Source organism: Schistocerca nitens, chromosome 1 (assembly GCF_023898315.1).
Source record: "Schistocerca nitens isolate TAMUIC-IGC-003100 chromosome 1, iqSchNite1.1, whole genome shotgun sequence".
Classification (NCBI taxonomy): Eukaryota; Metazoa; Arthropoda; class Insecta; order Orthoptera; family Acrididae; genus Schistocerca; species Schistocerca nitens.
In genome coordinates this window covers 1,191,677,484-1,191,689,491 of record NC_064614.1, presented here as the reverse complement: position 1 = coordinate 1,191,689,491, position 12,008 = coordinate 1,191,677,484, and the positions used below count along the sequence as shown (strand labels likewise).

At 42.7% G+C, this 12,008-nt stretch overlaps 1 protein-coding gene and 1 non-coding gene across 3 annotated transcripts in view; one reads left to right on the top strand and one right to left on the bottom strand.

The window, feature by feature from the left end:
- LOC126200863 (rhotekin-like) overlaps positions 1 to 12,008 on the bottom strand; it is a 501,233-nt gene that overhangs the window by 349,958 nt on the left and 139,267 nt on the right. The window lies entirely within an intron of this gene.
- On the top strand, positions 2,704 to 2,776 carry Trnai-aau (transfer RNA isoleucine (anticodon AAU)). Its single transcript has one exon. It is a non-coding gene; the product is annotated as a tRNA-Ile (tRNA).

Below are 12,008 nucleotides of genomic sequence, written 5' to 3'. Positions count from 1 at the left end.
GTAGTAGTAGTAGTAGTAGCATAAGAAGAAGAAGAAGAAGAAGAAGAAATAGAGTTTATGTGGCTGCAGTCCCAAAATTTAACGAATAGCTGAGGTTGATTACTCCCACTAACGCTTTCAGTATCGTGAACCTAACACAAGAGCACCCACATTCATTTGCGAAGTGCAGAGTAGATTGCTACTGAATGAGGCACTGCTACAGGAGTTAGGCTCCCGGCTTAGCGATCAGTGAAAACGGCCGACATCACGACTAACGGCCGCCAGGCAACACAATGACGGCGTCATGCACGAGGGTGCAACCCCTCGCTAACCGCTAACGCATGCACCCCACAGCACCGAGATCCACCCCACTGACATTCCCCTTTCCCCGTACGGAGCGATCCACGTTGCCAGCCTCTCTCGCTGCTGTAGGTCAGCTTCGCCACTGGAAAATATCTAATTCTTCCTGTAAACACACATGCACACGAATATGTCTCTTCAAGCTACAGATCTAATAATTTCTCTACGTAATTACGCTTAGCGTATACTGCATAAACATTCGTCGAAAATAAAGCTCGCTGACCGCCGCCGCCGCACAACTAATATCGCCTTATGAATGCTTCCACCACATTTACCGCCCGCATCTCGTGGTCGTGCGGTAGCGTTCTCGCTTCCCACGCCCGGGTTCCCGGGTTCGATTCCCGGCGGGGTCAGGAATTTTCTCTGTCTCGTGATGGCTGGGTGTTGTGTGCTGTCCTTAGGTTAGTTAGGTTTAACTAGTTCTAAGTTCTAGGGGACTGATGACCATAGATGTTAAGTCCCATAGTGCTCAGAGCCATTTGAACCACACTTACCGAAGAATTACAGTCTTTAGCCATATACATCCGCGATGCTCACCCACTTTTTTCATCTTCCACTACTTCACGTTTCTCGCAAGCTAGCAAAGGAAGTCCCATTTAGTTTCAAATCACCTACGTAGATGTCCTGAATAGTCCCATTCCATATTACATTTTTTGTTTTGTTTTAATCGTCAGTGTTCTGCGCTAACGTCTTCATCTGAGTAGCCCTTGCACCCTACGTATTCAGTTATTTGTTGAATTTATTCCAATTCCGCTTCTACGGCTCCCCTTAGTACCATGGAGGTTATTCCCTGAAATCTCAGATCCATTCTTCTCGTCAGTGTTCTCCATATGTTCGTTTCTTTGCTGATTCTGTGGAAAACCACATCATTGCTTACCGTATCTGTCCACCTGATTTTCAACAGTATTTTGTAGCACCACATCATCATAAACGCTTAGACACTTGTTCCGGTTTACCAGCAATCCATGATTCCCTACCATACAAACCTGCGCTCTAAATGAGCATTCTCAAAAATATCTAACCCGAATCAAGCCCAATGTTCGATACCAGTAGACTTCACTTGGCCAAGAATTCCCGCTTTGCCTGGGTTAGTCTCATTTTTACGTTCTCTTATTCGTCCGTCGTGGGTTATTTTGCTTCCAAGGTAGCAGTATATCTTAACTACTTCTACTTCGTCATCACCAATTTTGATGTTAAGTTTCTCGTAGTTATCATTTCTGCTACTTCTCACTGCTTTTGCCTTCTTCCCGAGTTAGTCGTGCCATTCAATAGATCCTTTAATTCTTCTTCACTTTCACTGAGGATAGCAATGATCAGTGCTATCTAATCACAGATTATCTTACATCCTTTTCATCCCACTGATGACCCTTTCTTTTCTTACTATCATAATTATGTCTTCTGTACTAAATCGACGGTAGAGTGAATTTCCCCAATTTGGATACAGCATTTCATAAAGTTTTGACTCGTTTTTAAATAAATCTGTACAAACAAATTGATAGTTAAGTCTTGGAATCAATAACTTATTTTGTACCTAGTCCATACATGAGGGGCGTATCCCCTTATTCGCAATAAAAGTAATTTTTATAGTAAGGAAATGTGTCTAATATACATGTGCAAATAGTGAGCAACACTGAGGAACGACTCTCGTTTTCAGCATGGGACAGATGTCAAGGCGACTTCGCGGCAGGGAATACCAGAATGAAATTTTCACTCTGCAGCGGAGTGTGCGCTGATACGAAACTTCCTGGCAGGTTAACTCTGCGTGCCAGACAGAGACTCGAAACCGAACTTTGGAAGGTAGGAGACGAGGTACTGGCTGCAGTAAACTAGAGATCATTTGTAGGGTGTAAAGTAGTTTTCACAAGTTTGGTGATGAAACCCGAAGTGACAACGTGGGGATTGCACGGTCAAACTATGGTTGATAGAGATATAACAACCACCCCACGTCTGCATAAAAAGGAACGTCGCAGTCTCACTGAAAAGCCAAATCTGAGAATGAATCAAGGACACACTGGAGTCAAAGTTGGGAGCGTAATTATGGCTGTATTCAACACGAAATGGCACGCTCTAGCTGAAAGGAACTCTTAGCTGGAGTAAAAAAACATACGACGACCAAACAGAGTGAATAGGAAAGAGAAGAAGCTGCGTATAACTCAAGAGGAGATAACGCTGGAAGCTGGAGAAGTGAATTAAAATTTTTGATGCGGCCGGGACTTGAACCCGGGTCTCCTTGCTTATTAGGCAGATATGGCTGACCTTTACACCACCACAGTCACCACCCAAGTCAAATACCCTCCCCAAAACAAAGTCCAATTAGGGAGGGTACTTGATTTGGGTAGTTCGTGCAGATATATTGACCATAATGCTGCGGTGGTGTAATGGTCAGCATATCTGCCTAATAAGCAAGGAGACCCGGGTTCAAGTCCCGGCCGCATCAAAAATTTTAATTCACTTCTCCAGCTTCCAGCGTTATCTCCTCTTGAGTTATACGCAGCTTCTTCTCTTTCCTATTCACTCTGTTTGGTCGTCGTATGTTTTTTTACTCCAGCTAAGAGTTCCTTTCAGCTAGAGCGTGCCATTTCGTGTTGAATACAGCCATAATTACGCTCCCAACTTTGACTCCAGTGTGTCCTTGATTCATTCTCAGATTTGGCTTTTCAGTGAGAGCATGAAGATCAATGTTCGAGTCCGGCCGTAGCACTAATTTTAATTCACTTCTTCAGCTTCCAACGTTATCGTAGATAAATTAGAGACTTAAACGTCTCAGGGAAAATTTAATTTAAGATCAAGAGGAGATGTTTATCGAGGAGTGATTGTCTAATGGTTGACCTCTCATGTCACTACTGTTGGGTGTTGGTTTTATCGTCAATTTGTCATCATTCGAGACAGTAGTGGTTTCGGTTGCATGCTGTCTTACGGTGGGTACGATGAGTGTAAATAAGTAGGATCTCGGCAAAAGCATTCACTATTTTTATATAAACGTACAGCCAGATCCAGCGCTGATTTTACCAAAGCCGTATGGTGAAAGCCATGGAATAGTTAGCAAAGGTAGAGACCAGTCTAATCTTGTGAACGTCGCACGTCGGGCAATTGTGACAAGGGACAAATACACCTTCACCTGAAATTTAAGGTCTAATACCACGCCGTCGTCTGTTCAAGGACTTATGTTACAACCCACAGCTTTCTCAGCACCGTTCCGAAGACTCGTCGCTCAGTCAGTATTGTCAGTAGTGCAAGACTGCCGGCCGCGGTGGTCTCGCGGTTCTAGACGCGCAGTCCGGAACCGTGGGACTGCTACGGTCGCAGGTTCGAATCCTGCCTCGGGCATGGATGTGTGTGATGTCCTTAGGTTAGTTAGGTTTAAGTAGCTCTAAGTTCCAGGGGACTGATGACCACAGCAGTTGAGTCCCATAGTGCTCAGAGCCATTTGAACCATTTGAAAGGCTGAGTCATACTGAATCAACAACCAAATTACCTGGGGATTACGTAACGCTGTCCTGAAAGCAGGGAAAATCGACGCACGGGTATATTCTGACTGCAGACGGGATGCTGAGGGTTTCCCCTCCTTTCCGAGAAAATTCTTCAAGCCATGAAATCGGACTTTGGGAAGTTTAGCTATTGTTAGGCAGAACTGTATATTCTAGGAAGCACTGTACAGTCTGGGAAGAGAGGCACACTAGAAAGAGATGCAACATGGCATTATCAAAGTACCAAATACACACAGGATGAATACTATGCTGCAAGCATCATAATGAGGCTATTTCAGAAAGGGAATCAGCTTTTATAATCACGGGCTAGGTGCTCTTCAAGTAGCGGGGCGGGGCGGCGGAGCTGGTCTACACGCGATCCTGCCCTGGAAAAATGTTCCCGGCTTATCAGCCTTGCAGGATTAGTTGCATCTGAATTACGTCGATTGGACGCAGCTCACGAATTCTGGCAAGCGCAGGATCAGCAACAAAAGCGAAGGAAAAATGGACTGTCGTAAAGCATGAGGGACAAAGCACAAGTTCGGATGGAGGAAGAACTCAACCGTATCTGCATTTCTCTTCAGTGATTTAGAAACCACGAACACCTAAATTTCACATTTCGGATTATGACTTGAGTCCCGGATGCGTGTGTCTTACCTCTGCGCCATCTTGATCGACATGTGCAACGGAGAAAACGTTCACTTTTTGCGAAGTATTCAGATTTTCCTCTGATGACTGGATTAAATTACATGAACCGCCCATTTTTCATTTGTATTGGGTAAAGGCAAGCTGCAAAGAAAGAAAGGAAACAAGCAGGAATCATCTTTGGTCGTAACAGTAAGTAGCACATTGTCGTTCTAACACGGGCGGGAATTACTTTTGGATCACTATGTTGCTATGTACGAGGCTTGGAACTTAAATAGTGGCAAGAGTTACATGTTTGCACCTGTTACTGTGCTTCCAAGTAGTCACCAGCGTTGTGTAGCACCCGTGGCCAGCGATGTGGAAGGCGTGGTATACCGATAGCTGAACAAGTTCTGTTGATGGTGCGAAAGGAGCGGTCTATTGCCTGTCGAATCTCTGGAACAGTTCTGAAGCGAATGCCACCGTCAATGAACAGTATTACTATTCGGTTTTGGAGCATCAACTGCGACCAGCTTTGCGAAAGAAACGGCGACACCTTCTGGGCAACCCACCCATCATTTTGTACGACAATGAGCGGGCGCATACAGCGCAAGCTGTGGCTGCTCTGTTGGTCGATGGGACTGGGAAGTACTGTACCATCCACCACAGGGTGGTGATGTACAAATTGCGTAAGTGCTAGATATATTTTGGAATATTTGAAAAACACGATCCAACTTCGCAAAAAAATTGCACCAACACACCAAGAATATTTCGCTACAGTGGAAAAATAGAAAACTGACGATTATGTAAAGTGTATCTTGCAAATCATGTGAACAGCCGTCTGATGATGAACTTGCCAGTTCGAAACCGGTTACGGCTCTATTTACTTAAATAAATAGCAGTATTAACAGTGGTCGGTTGCTGTCTTCTTCTGTGTAAGAGTCAACCCACCTTAATTGTACACAGCCACAGTCTCATTGTGTGAATTTTAGATAAAATAGCATCATAGTCAACTAGATCCTTCCCTGACATGCCCACATGACCTGGGAGCAGAGGAAGACAATGGGGCAAGCGGCACGGCCAAAGGCAGAGAGAAGGTCGTGGATAGCATAGATGGCCAGAGAAAGGAAGGAGGAGGGTATGAGTAGGGCGAGGGGCAGGAAGAGATGGGAAAAGAGGAGGAGGAGGAGGAGGAGGAGGAGGAGGAGGAGGAGGAGGAGGATGATGAGATGGCCAGAGAGTGGAGTCGGAGGTGGTGGAATAGAGAGGGAGGATGTGGATAGAGATGGGTTGAGAAGAAGGACTTGATCTACAGAAGATTGGAATGGGCAACGCCAGTACTCAGCTAGTAAGGGATAATTTGGTCTAGGGATGTGACTGCCAAAAATCTGAATTTAGTAAATTCAGGCGATATGCCAGTGATACTATACCAGGCCACGTACCCTTTGACTGAATAAAATGGGGATAAGGCTGCAGTGCTTTGGCAGTGTAGCCTACATACCAGGTGTAGAAGTACGAAACCGGAATTTGGTTGCAATAATTACGAGTCTGTTGTTTGAAATGGATAAACAATATTTAAAATAGTCTCCATTGCTATTTATACGTTTCTCCCACCTCTCCAGCAAACTATGAACGCCAAGCCAAAAACACAGCTCTTCTTTTGAGGCGAACCAGTCAGCGAGCCATTTTCGTACATTTTCATACGAACTGAAGCGTCGTTCAGGGAGAGCGTGTCCCTGTGATGCAAAAAAATAGATGATAGTCGGACGGAGCAAAGTTTGGAGAACAACAACATGCCGTAGTGCATGGGTTCCCAAACTGGGGGGCGTGATGATGTTGCAAGGGGGGCGCGGGTGGAGTTAGCGGTATAAACCTAACATTTCTTTTTAATATCGATATTTTAATAAAAATGAATGCGCAGGTATTCATGATAGATTATGGCGCTAAATGCAATCGTTTGGCGTCCCACTTCCCACAATCCTATCTCAATAACCTATCCCAGAACATACCGCTTTTGAAGATCACGTTTAGAATGTCACACACAGAAACTCTCAAAATTACGAAGGCGATATGCCTTAATTCTAATATATCAGATTTGTAAACAACTTACTTCTGACAACTGGAAAATAGAGAAGTCAGGTATTAACTATTCCGTACATTTGTACACATGAACTGAATGTAATCATGTTATAACTTTTAGCCGTAGTAGGCTATGTTCATCAGTGTAATAATCACTTACTCTGCATAACTGCAAAAATGCCGTTTTATTACCCTGTCAACCCTTGGATCCCCTTCTGATGCGATTACAGTGACTTTAATAGACTGTATGCGCTTCAAATGAACTGGCTGGTTCGTAATTTGGACGCCAGGGTCATGCCCTTTGTCACCAGAAAAATGTGCACGACGTGAATGCGAAACAAGTACAAGTGTTCGTTTTGAGCAGAGTACTTCACGCCGTTCTGGAAACATTGTCGTGAGTGCTAACAATGGAACATAACCCAGCTAGGTAGACAATGAAGTCCATTAGTGAGGCTTTTTTTTTTTTTTTTTTTTTTTTTACTGCAGCTCTTTCATTCGGATTACTTATCTGACAGAACAGTTATTTTTCTTCTGCCTTTTTGAAATACGCCCTAATTTCGTTTGAAATTAGTGTACGTTCTTTGCTGCGACAATGCAATGGCTTCTTTTGGCACGAGTACAGGGATAACTGCTTGGCACTGTGCACAGTTTCCAGCGGTGTATGTGTATCCATGACCTTACTTAATTACTGTGAAATTTGACAACCAATTCATTGACGTTATCTCAAAACTTATAACGTTTCATTTATAAGTAACGAAAGATAGGGGGCACGAAAACGATTTTCGCATAAAACCCCAGGCTGCACTGCTCAGAACAGCACCGCAGAACAGGTAGCAAAGTCTAAGGGTGCCTGTGGGCTGTTTCCGCCCTAATCCGGGAAAAGCCCGTTTCTGACCAGCCAACAGGTCGCAGACAGACAGTGCACTGACTACCTGCGCTGCGGCTGGGCTTCCCCGTTCTTCGCCCCCACCCCTCACAGGCAGTCATCTGAGGTGCCGACAGACGACAGTAGCTTTCCTTTATTTCACTTGGTTGCTTGCAGTTGTTGACACATCTGATGTATTGGATTTTGCTGAAATCGCATTGAATCTTTCACAGTTGTGCCTCAGTAAAATCAGTGTTAGTGCGAAATTATACTGTTAACTTCTTTTTACTTCACCGTGAGTGTCGTGAAAAAACGTAAAGATAATGATGATTATATCAAATACGGTTTTGCTTCTATACAAAAAAAATGGTGTTGACCAGCCGCAATGTGTTTAGTTGCTATGAGGTATTGAGCAATGATTCCATGAGACCACCTCGTCTGGAACGCCATTTGTGGGCAAAGCATGGTGCATTGAAAAGAGAAGCTGAAGGAATTTTTTGCTGCAAAATGTGATCATTTGAAGCGAATGAAGTTGGACACTGCTGGATCCTTCCCTCAGACATCAGAAAAGGTACTGGAAGCCTCGTATGAGTTATTGCTACTTATTTCAAGGACCAAGAAAAGTCATATTATCGGAGAGACACTAGTCAAACCCTGTTTGTTGAAAGCTGCTGATATTGTTCTTGGGTCAGAAAGTAAACAAAAACTTTCACAAATACCGCTTTCTGACAATACTGTGAAACGTCGGATTGATGATATGGACGAAGACATACAAAATCTATTAGTTACCCCGCCGTCAAACACTAGCAGTTTTTCGCAATACAGTTAGACGTGAGTACCGATGTTGTGAATTGTTGCCAACTACTAGCTTTTGTTCGCTATATAGAAAATGAAGCAATTAAAGAAGAGTTGCTGTTTTCTACAGAGTTAAAGTCAACTTCAAAGGCAATTCATATAATGGCAGCCGTCTCTGAATTCTTTTGTAAAAATATCATGGCAGAAACTGATAGGCGTATGCACAGACGGCGCCCCGTCAATGCTTGGATGTCGCTCAGGATTCGTGCAGATGGTCAGAGAAAAAAACCCTAGCGTTACTGCTATCCACTGTGTAATACACCGTCAAGCATTGGCAGCTAAGACACTTCCAAAGGAACTCAATGATATCTTGAAACTGTGCATCAAAATCGTGAATCATATTAAAAAGAGTGCGTTAAATTCCAGGTTATTTACGGCTCTTTGTGAAGACTTGAGAGCAGAGTATAAAACACTTATTTCATACAGAAGTACGCTGGCTCTCAAAAGGAAATATGCTAGGAAGATTATTTGAACTTCGAGACAAGTGATGCAGTTTTTGGAAAATAACAAACTGAATTGTATATGGAACTTAGAAAGCCCGGTGTTCATGTTGCATTCGCTTATCTGTCAGATATTTTCGAATCTTTAAACACATTGAATTTGACATTACAAGGTGGAGAGTCAAACATAATTTTTCATCGGGATGTCATCAAAGCATTTACTGATAAGTTGCAACTATGGAAACGTAAAATTTTAGCCTGCAATTATTCCTGCTTTTCCAGATTGTTTGGAATCCTGGAAGAAGCCCGATTTCAAAACAGTTTTAAGGATACTGACACTAAGAGTAAAATATCGAACCATTTGCCGCACCTCATTGATGAATTCGAACGATACTTCCGTAACAGTTGTGATGATAAAATTTATTATAGGTTAGCGACGGATCCATTTCACGTTGACGTGGATGTGTTGCCAGACTACAAGAGCTAGTCTTAGAAATTAAAAATGATTCTGCAGCGAAGTATGACTTTCAGAAGATGGATAAGCCTTTATTTTGGGTGAAATATTTCACGGTGTATCCCAGCACAGCAGAACAAGCACTGAAACTGTATTTACCATTTTCAAGCACTTATTTGTGCGAAAGAGCAATTTCAGCGGTAGTGGTGATAAAAAGTAAGCTTAGAAGCAAACCCAGTATTGCCAATGATTTACGTTGCGCAGTTTCTACTATTCAACCAAGAATTCAAAATCTTGTTAAAAATATGCAAGCTCATCCTTCACATTGATTTATTTGTTTCTTGGCATATGTGTGTGGAAAAAATATTTTTATAATAAATACGTCACATTATAAGAGAACTTGTTATTTTCCTCCAAACTATCCTTACATGTAGGTAATACTGTAAAATTACAAAAAACTATTTCGAAGAAACAATATAAAATAAACATAGTGAATCTGATTTAAATATTAATACTGCGTGTGATCCTTATGGATTCTGATGTTATGTGTGGTATGTTATTTTAACTAATAATAGTATTTCTTCTGGTTGAAGACACAGCGAAAGTTTATCGTAGATATGGCAAGCGAAGAGTAGTCCGAAAATCGTATACTGGTGAAGAAATTGTGTGCAGCAAGGGAATGTAATCAAGGTAAGGAAGTTGTTTTATTCATATTTTTTAAAGTTCTGTGTAGTCTGCAAAATTATTTCGTAAAACTTACTTTTTATTTTTCTTCTGGCTCTGGGAACTGGGCCTTTGTCGCCGTTCAGTAACTGTCGTCGTTGACATGAATGCCAACCTATGCGCAATGACAATGGGGAGCGCTATAGGCGTACAAGTCAGTGATGTTCGTTAACACCGTGACTGAGTGACTATTTTTGATAATGAGTGAAAGTAATAAGCTACACTCAACTTAAAATAATGGCCCGCATCCACTAATCTGCAAAGGTTGCAACATTGTTTCCTTGTTTACCAAGGACTTTCTTTGCTTTAGGAGTGGCTTATAACCACTAGACTAGACTGATGACGTAATAACTGCGACTCATACATTAACAGCCCACCATGTTACATGACGTCACCATCACAAATTTTTCAATAGTTTCTTGATAATTAATAAAAATCTCTATTTTTTGGGGGTGGGGGGGGTGGGGGGAGGGCACGGAAATTTCTTTTCGGCAGAAGGGGGGCGTGACAAACAAAAGTTTGGGAACCTCTGCCCTAGTGTTTCCCAACTGAACGTCTCGACCGTTTCCCTGACCCATTTTGCTGTGTGTGATGGGGCGTTATCATGGAGCAAAATGACTGCCACCTTTTTCCATTTTCCAGTCGTTTTAAACGTAGTGCTCAATTTAAATCGATCATTTTCTGCTGGTAACGATCAGTGCTAACGCTTTCTCCAGGTTTCAGCAGCTCATAATGATGAAATCCTTCTGATCTCACCAAACACACAGCATTGCCTTTTTTCCAAAGCGATTTTGTCTAGCAGTGGTGGAGAAACTACTTTCTTTTGTATCTGGCGAGCAGCATTTCACAAGTGGTCTTTCGATCTGCTTGCTGTCTTTCATTCAGTTCATGCGGAACCCATTTTCCCACTTTCTGCACCTTACCCATACCTTTCAACCGAAGAGAAACGGCTTTCTGCATCACATTCAATGGTTCCGAGAGTTTCTGTTGAGTTTGAATATCATCTTCATCCATTAAGTTCGTTGTCTTCGAACTTTCCGGTGGTTTCCCGCGCCCTCCGTTTGTCGCGTCAAAATCACAGCTTTTGAATTTTTTGAACCACTCGAAACACTGTGTTTTTCCAAGAGCTGTACGCCGAAAGCTTCGACAAGCATTCGATGCGATCTTGCAGCAGTTTTCTTCAAAAGCTAACAGAAAACCAACGCTGTCCGCCAATCGTATTTCGTAGGCACAAAACTCGACATGTTTACGGGTTTGAAACAGATACCGATGTATGGAACGTGGATTACTGTGTGTTGACATTCGTCGCCAACCGTTACAGGAAGCAGATGGCGCTGCAGATGCGGTCCCACGAGCCCTCCACCGACGGTTAGTACCATCTATAGGGAAATTCCGATTTCATACTTCTGCACCTGGTACCACATAATCTCTCAGTTGGAAATAACGGCGTAAGTATAGAGAGCATTTCAGTGTGCCACATAAGCTACGGGGTGCTCATAAAGTCTCTCCGCAGTGCCGTATGATTGTTAGCCTTCCTGTGCTACTTCCCTTCAAGTGGACTCGCCCAACATTCCACTGTTTCGTTTATCTCAGCCAGCGTAAGTAGTATCGTTGGTGTGTGTAGTTACGTGTTGACGTGAACGTGTAAGTTTAGTTCCTTTGTTCGTTTGTTTCGTTTTTGTCACTGTTAAAATGCTAACCATTGAAGAACGTGTGTTTTTAGTTGAACAAGTGTTCAAAGCTGGCGTTAACAAATTTCGAAGTACGGGTTCAGTTGACAGATGCATCGAGAAGTGGTCGACCTAGCGTTTTGTATGAGGATAAACTGCTCGATATCTCCATTAAAATGTCAATGAGTCCGAACAAGTCAGTAAGAAAACTCTCCCAGGAAATCGATGTTAGTATCGGAACGGCCCACACAGCTGTAAGGAAAAAATTAGAACTTTTCCCATACAAAGTGACAGTCGTGCAACAACTGAAAAATACTGATCATGGCAACAGACTGCATTATCGTCAACAGTTCAAACATTTCATTCAACAGAATGGGATATTCTTAATGAAACGTTTTTCACTGATGAGGCGTGGTTTCATTTATCCGGGTACATGAAATCGCAAAATTCTCGTATGTGGAGTACTGCAAATCCCTCGTGTATTCATGAGGA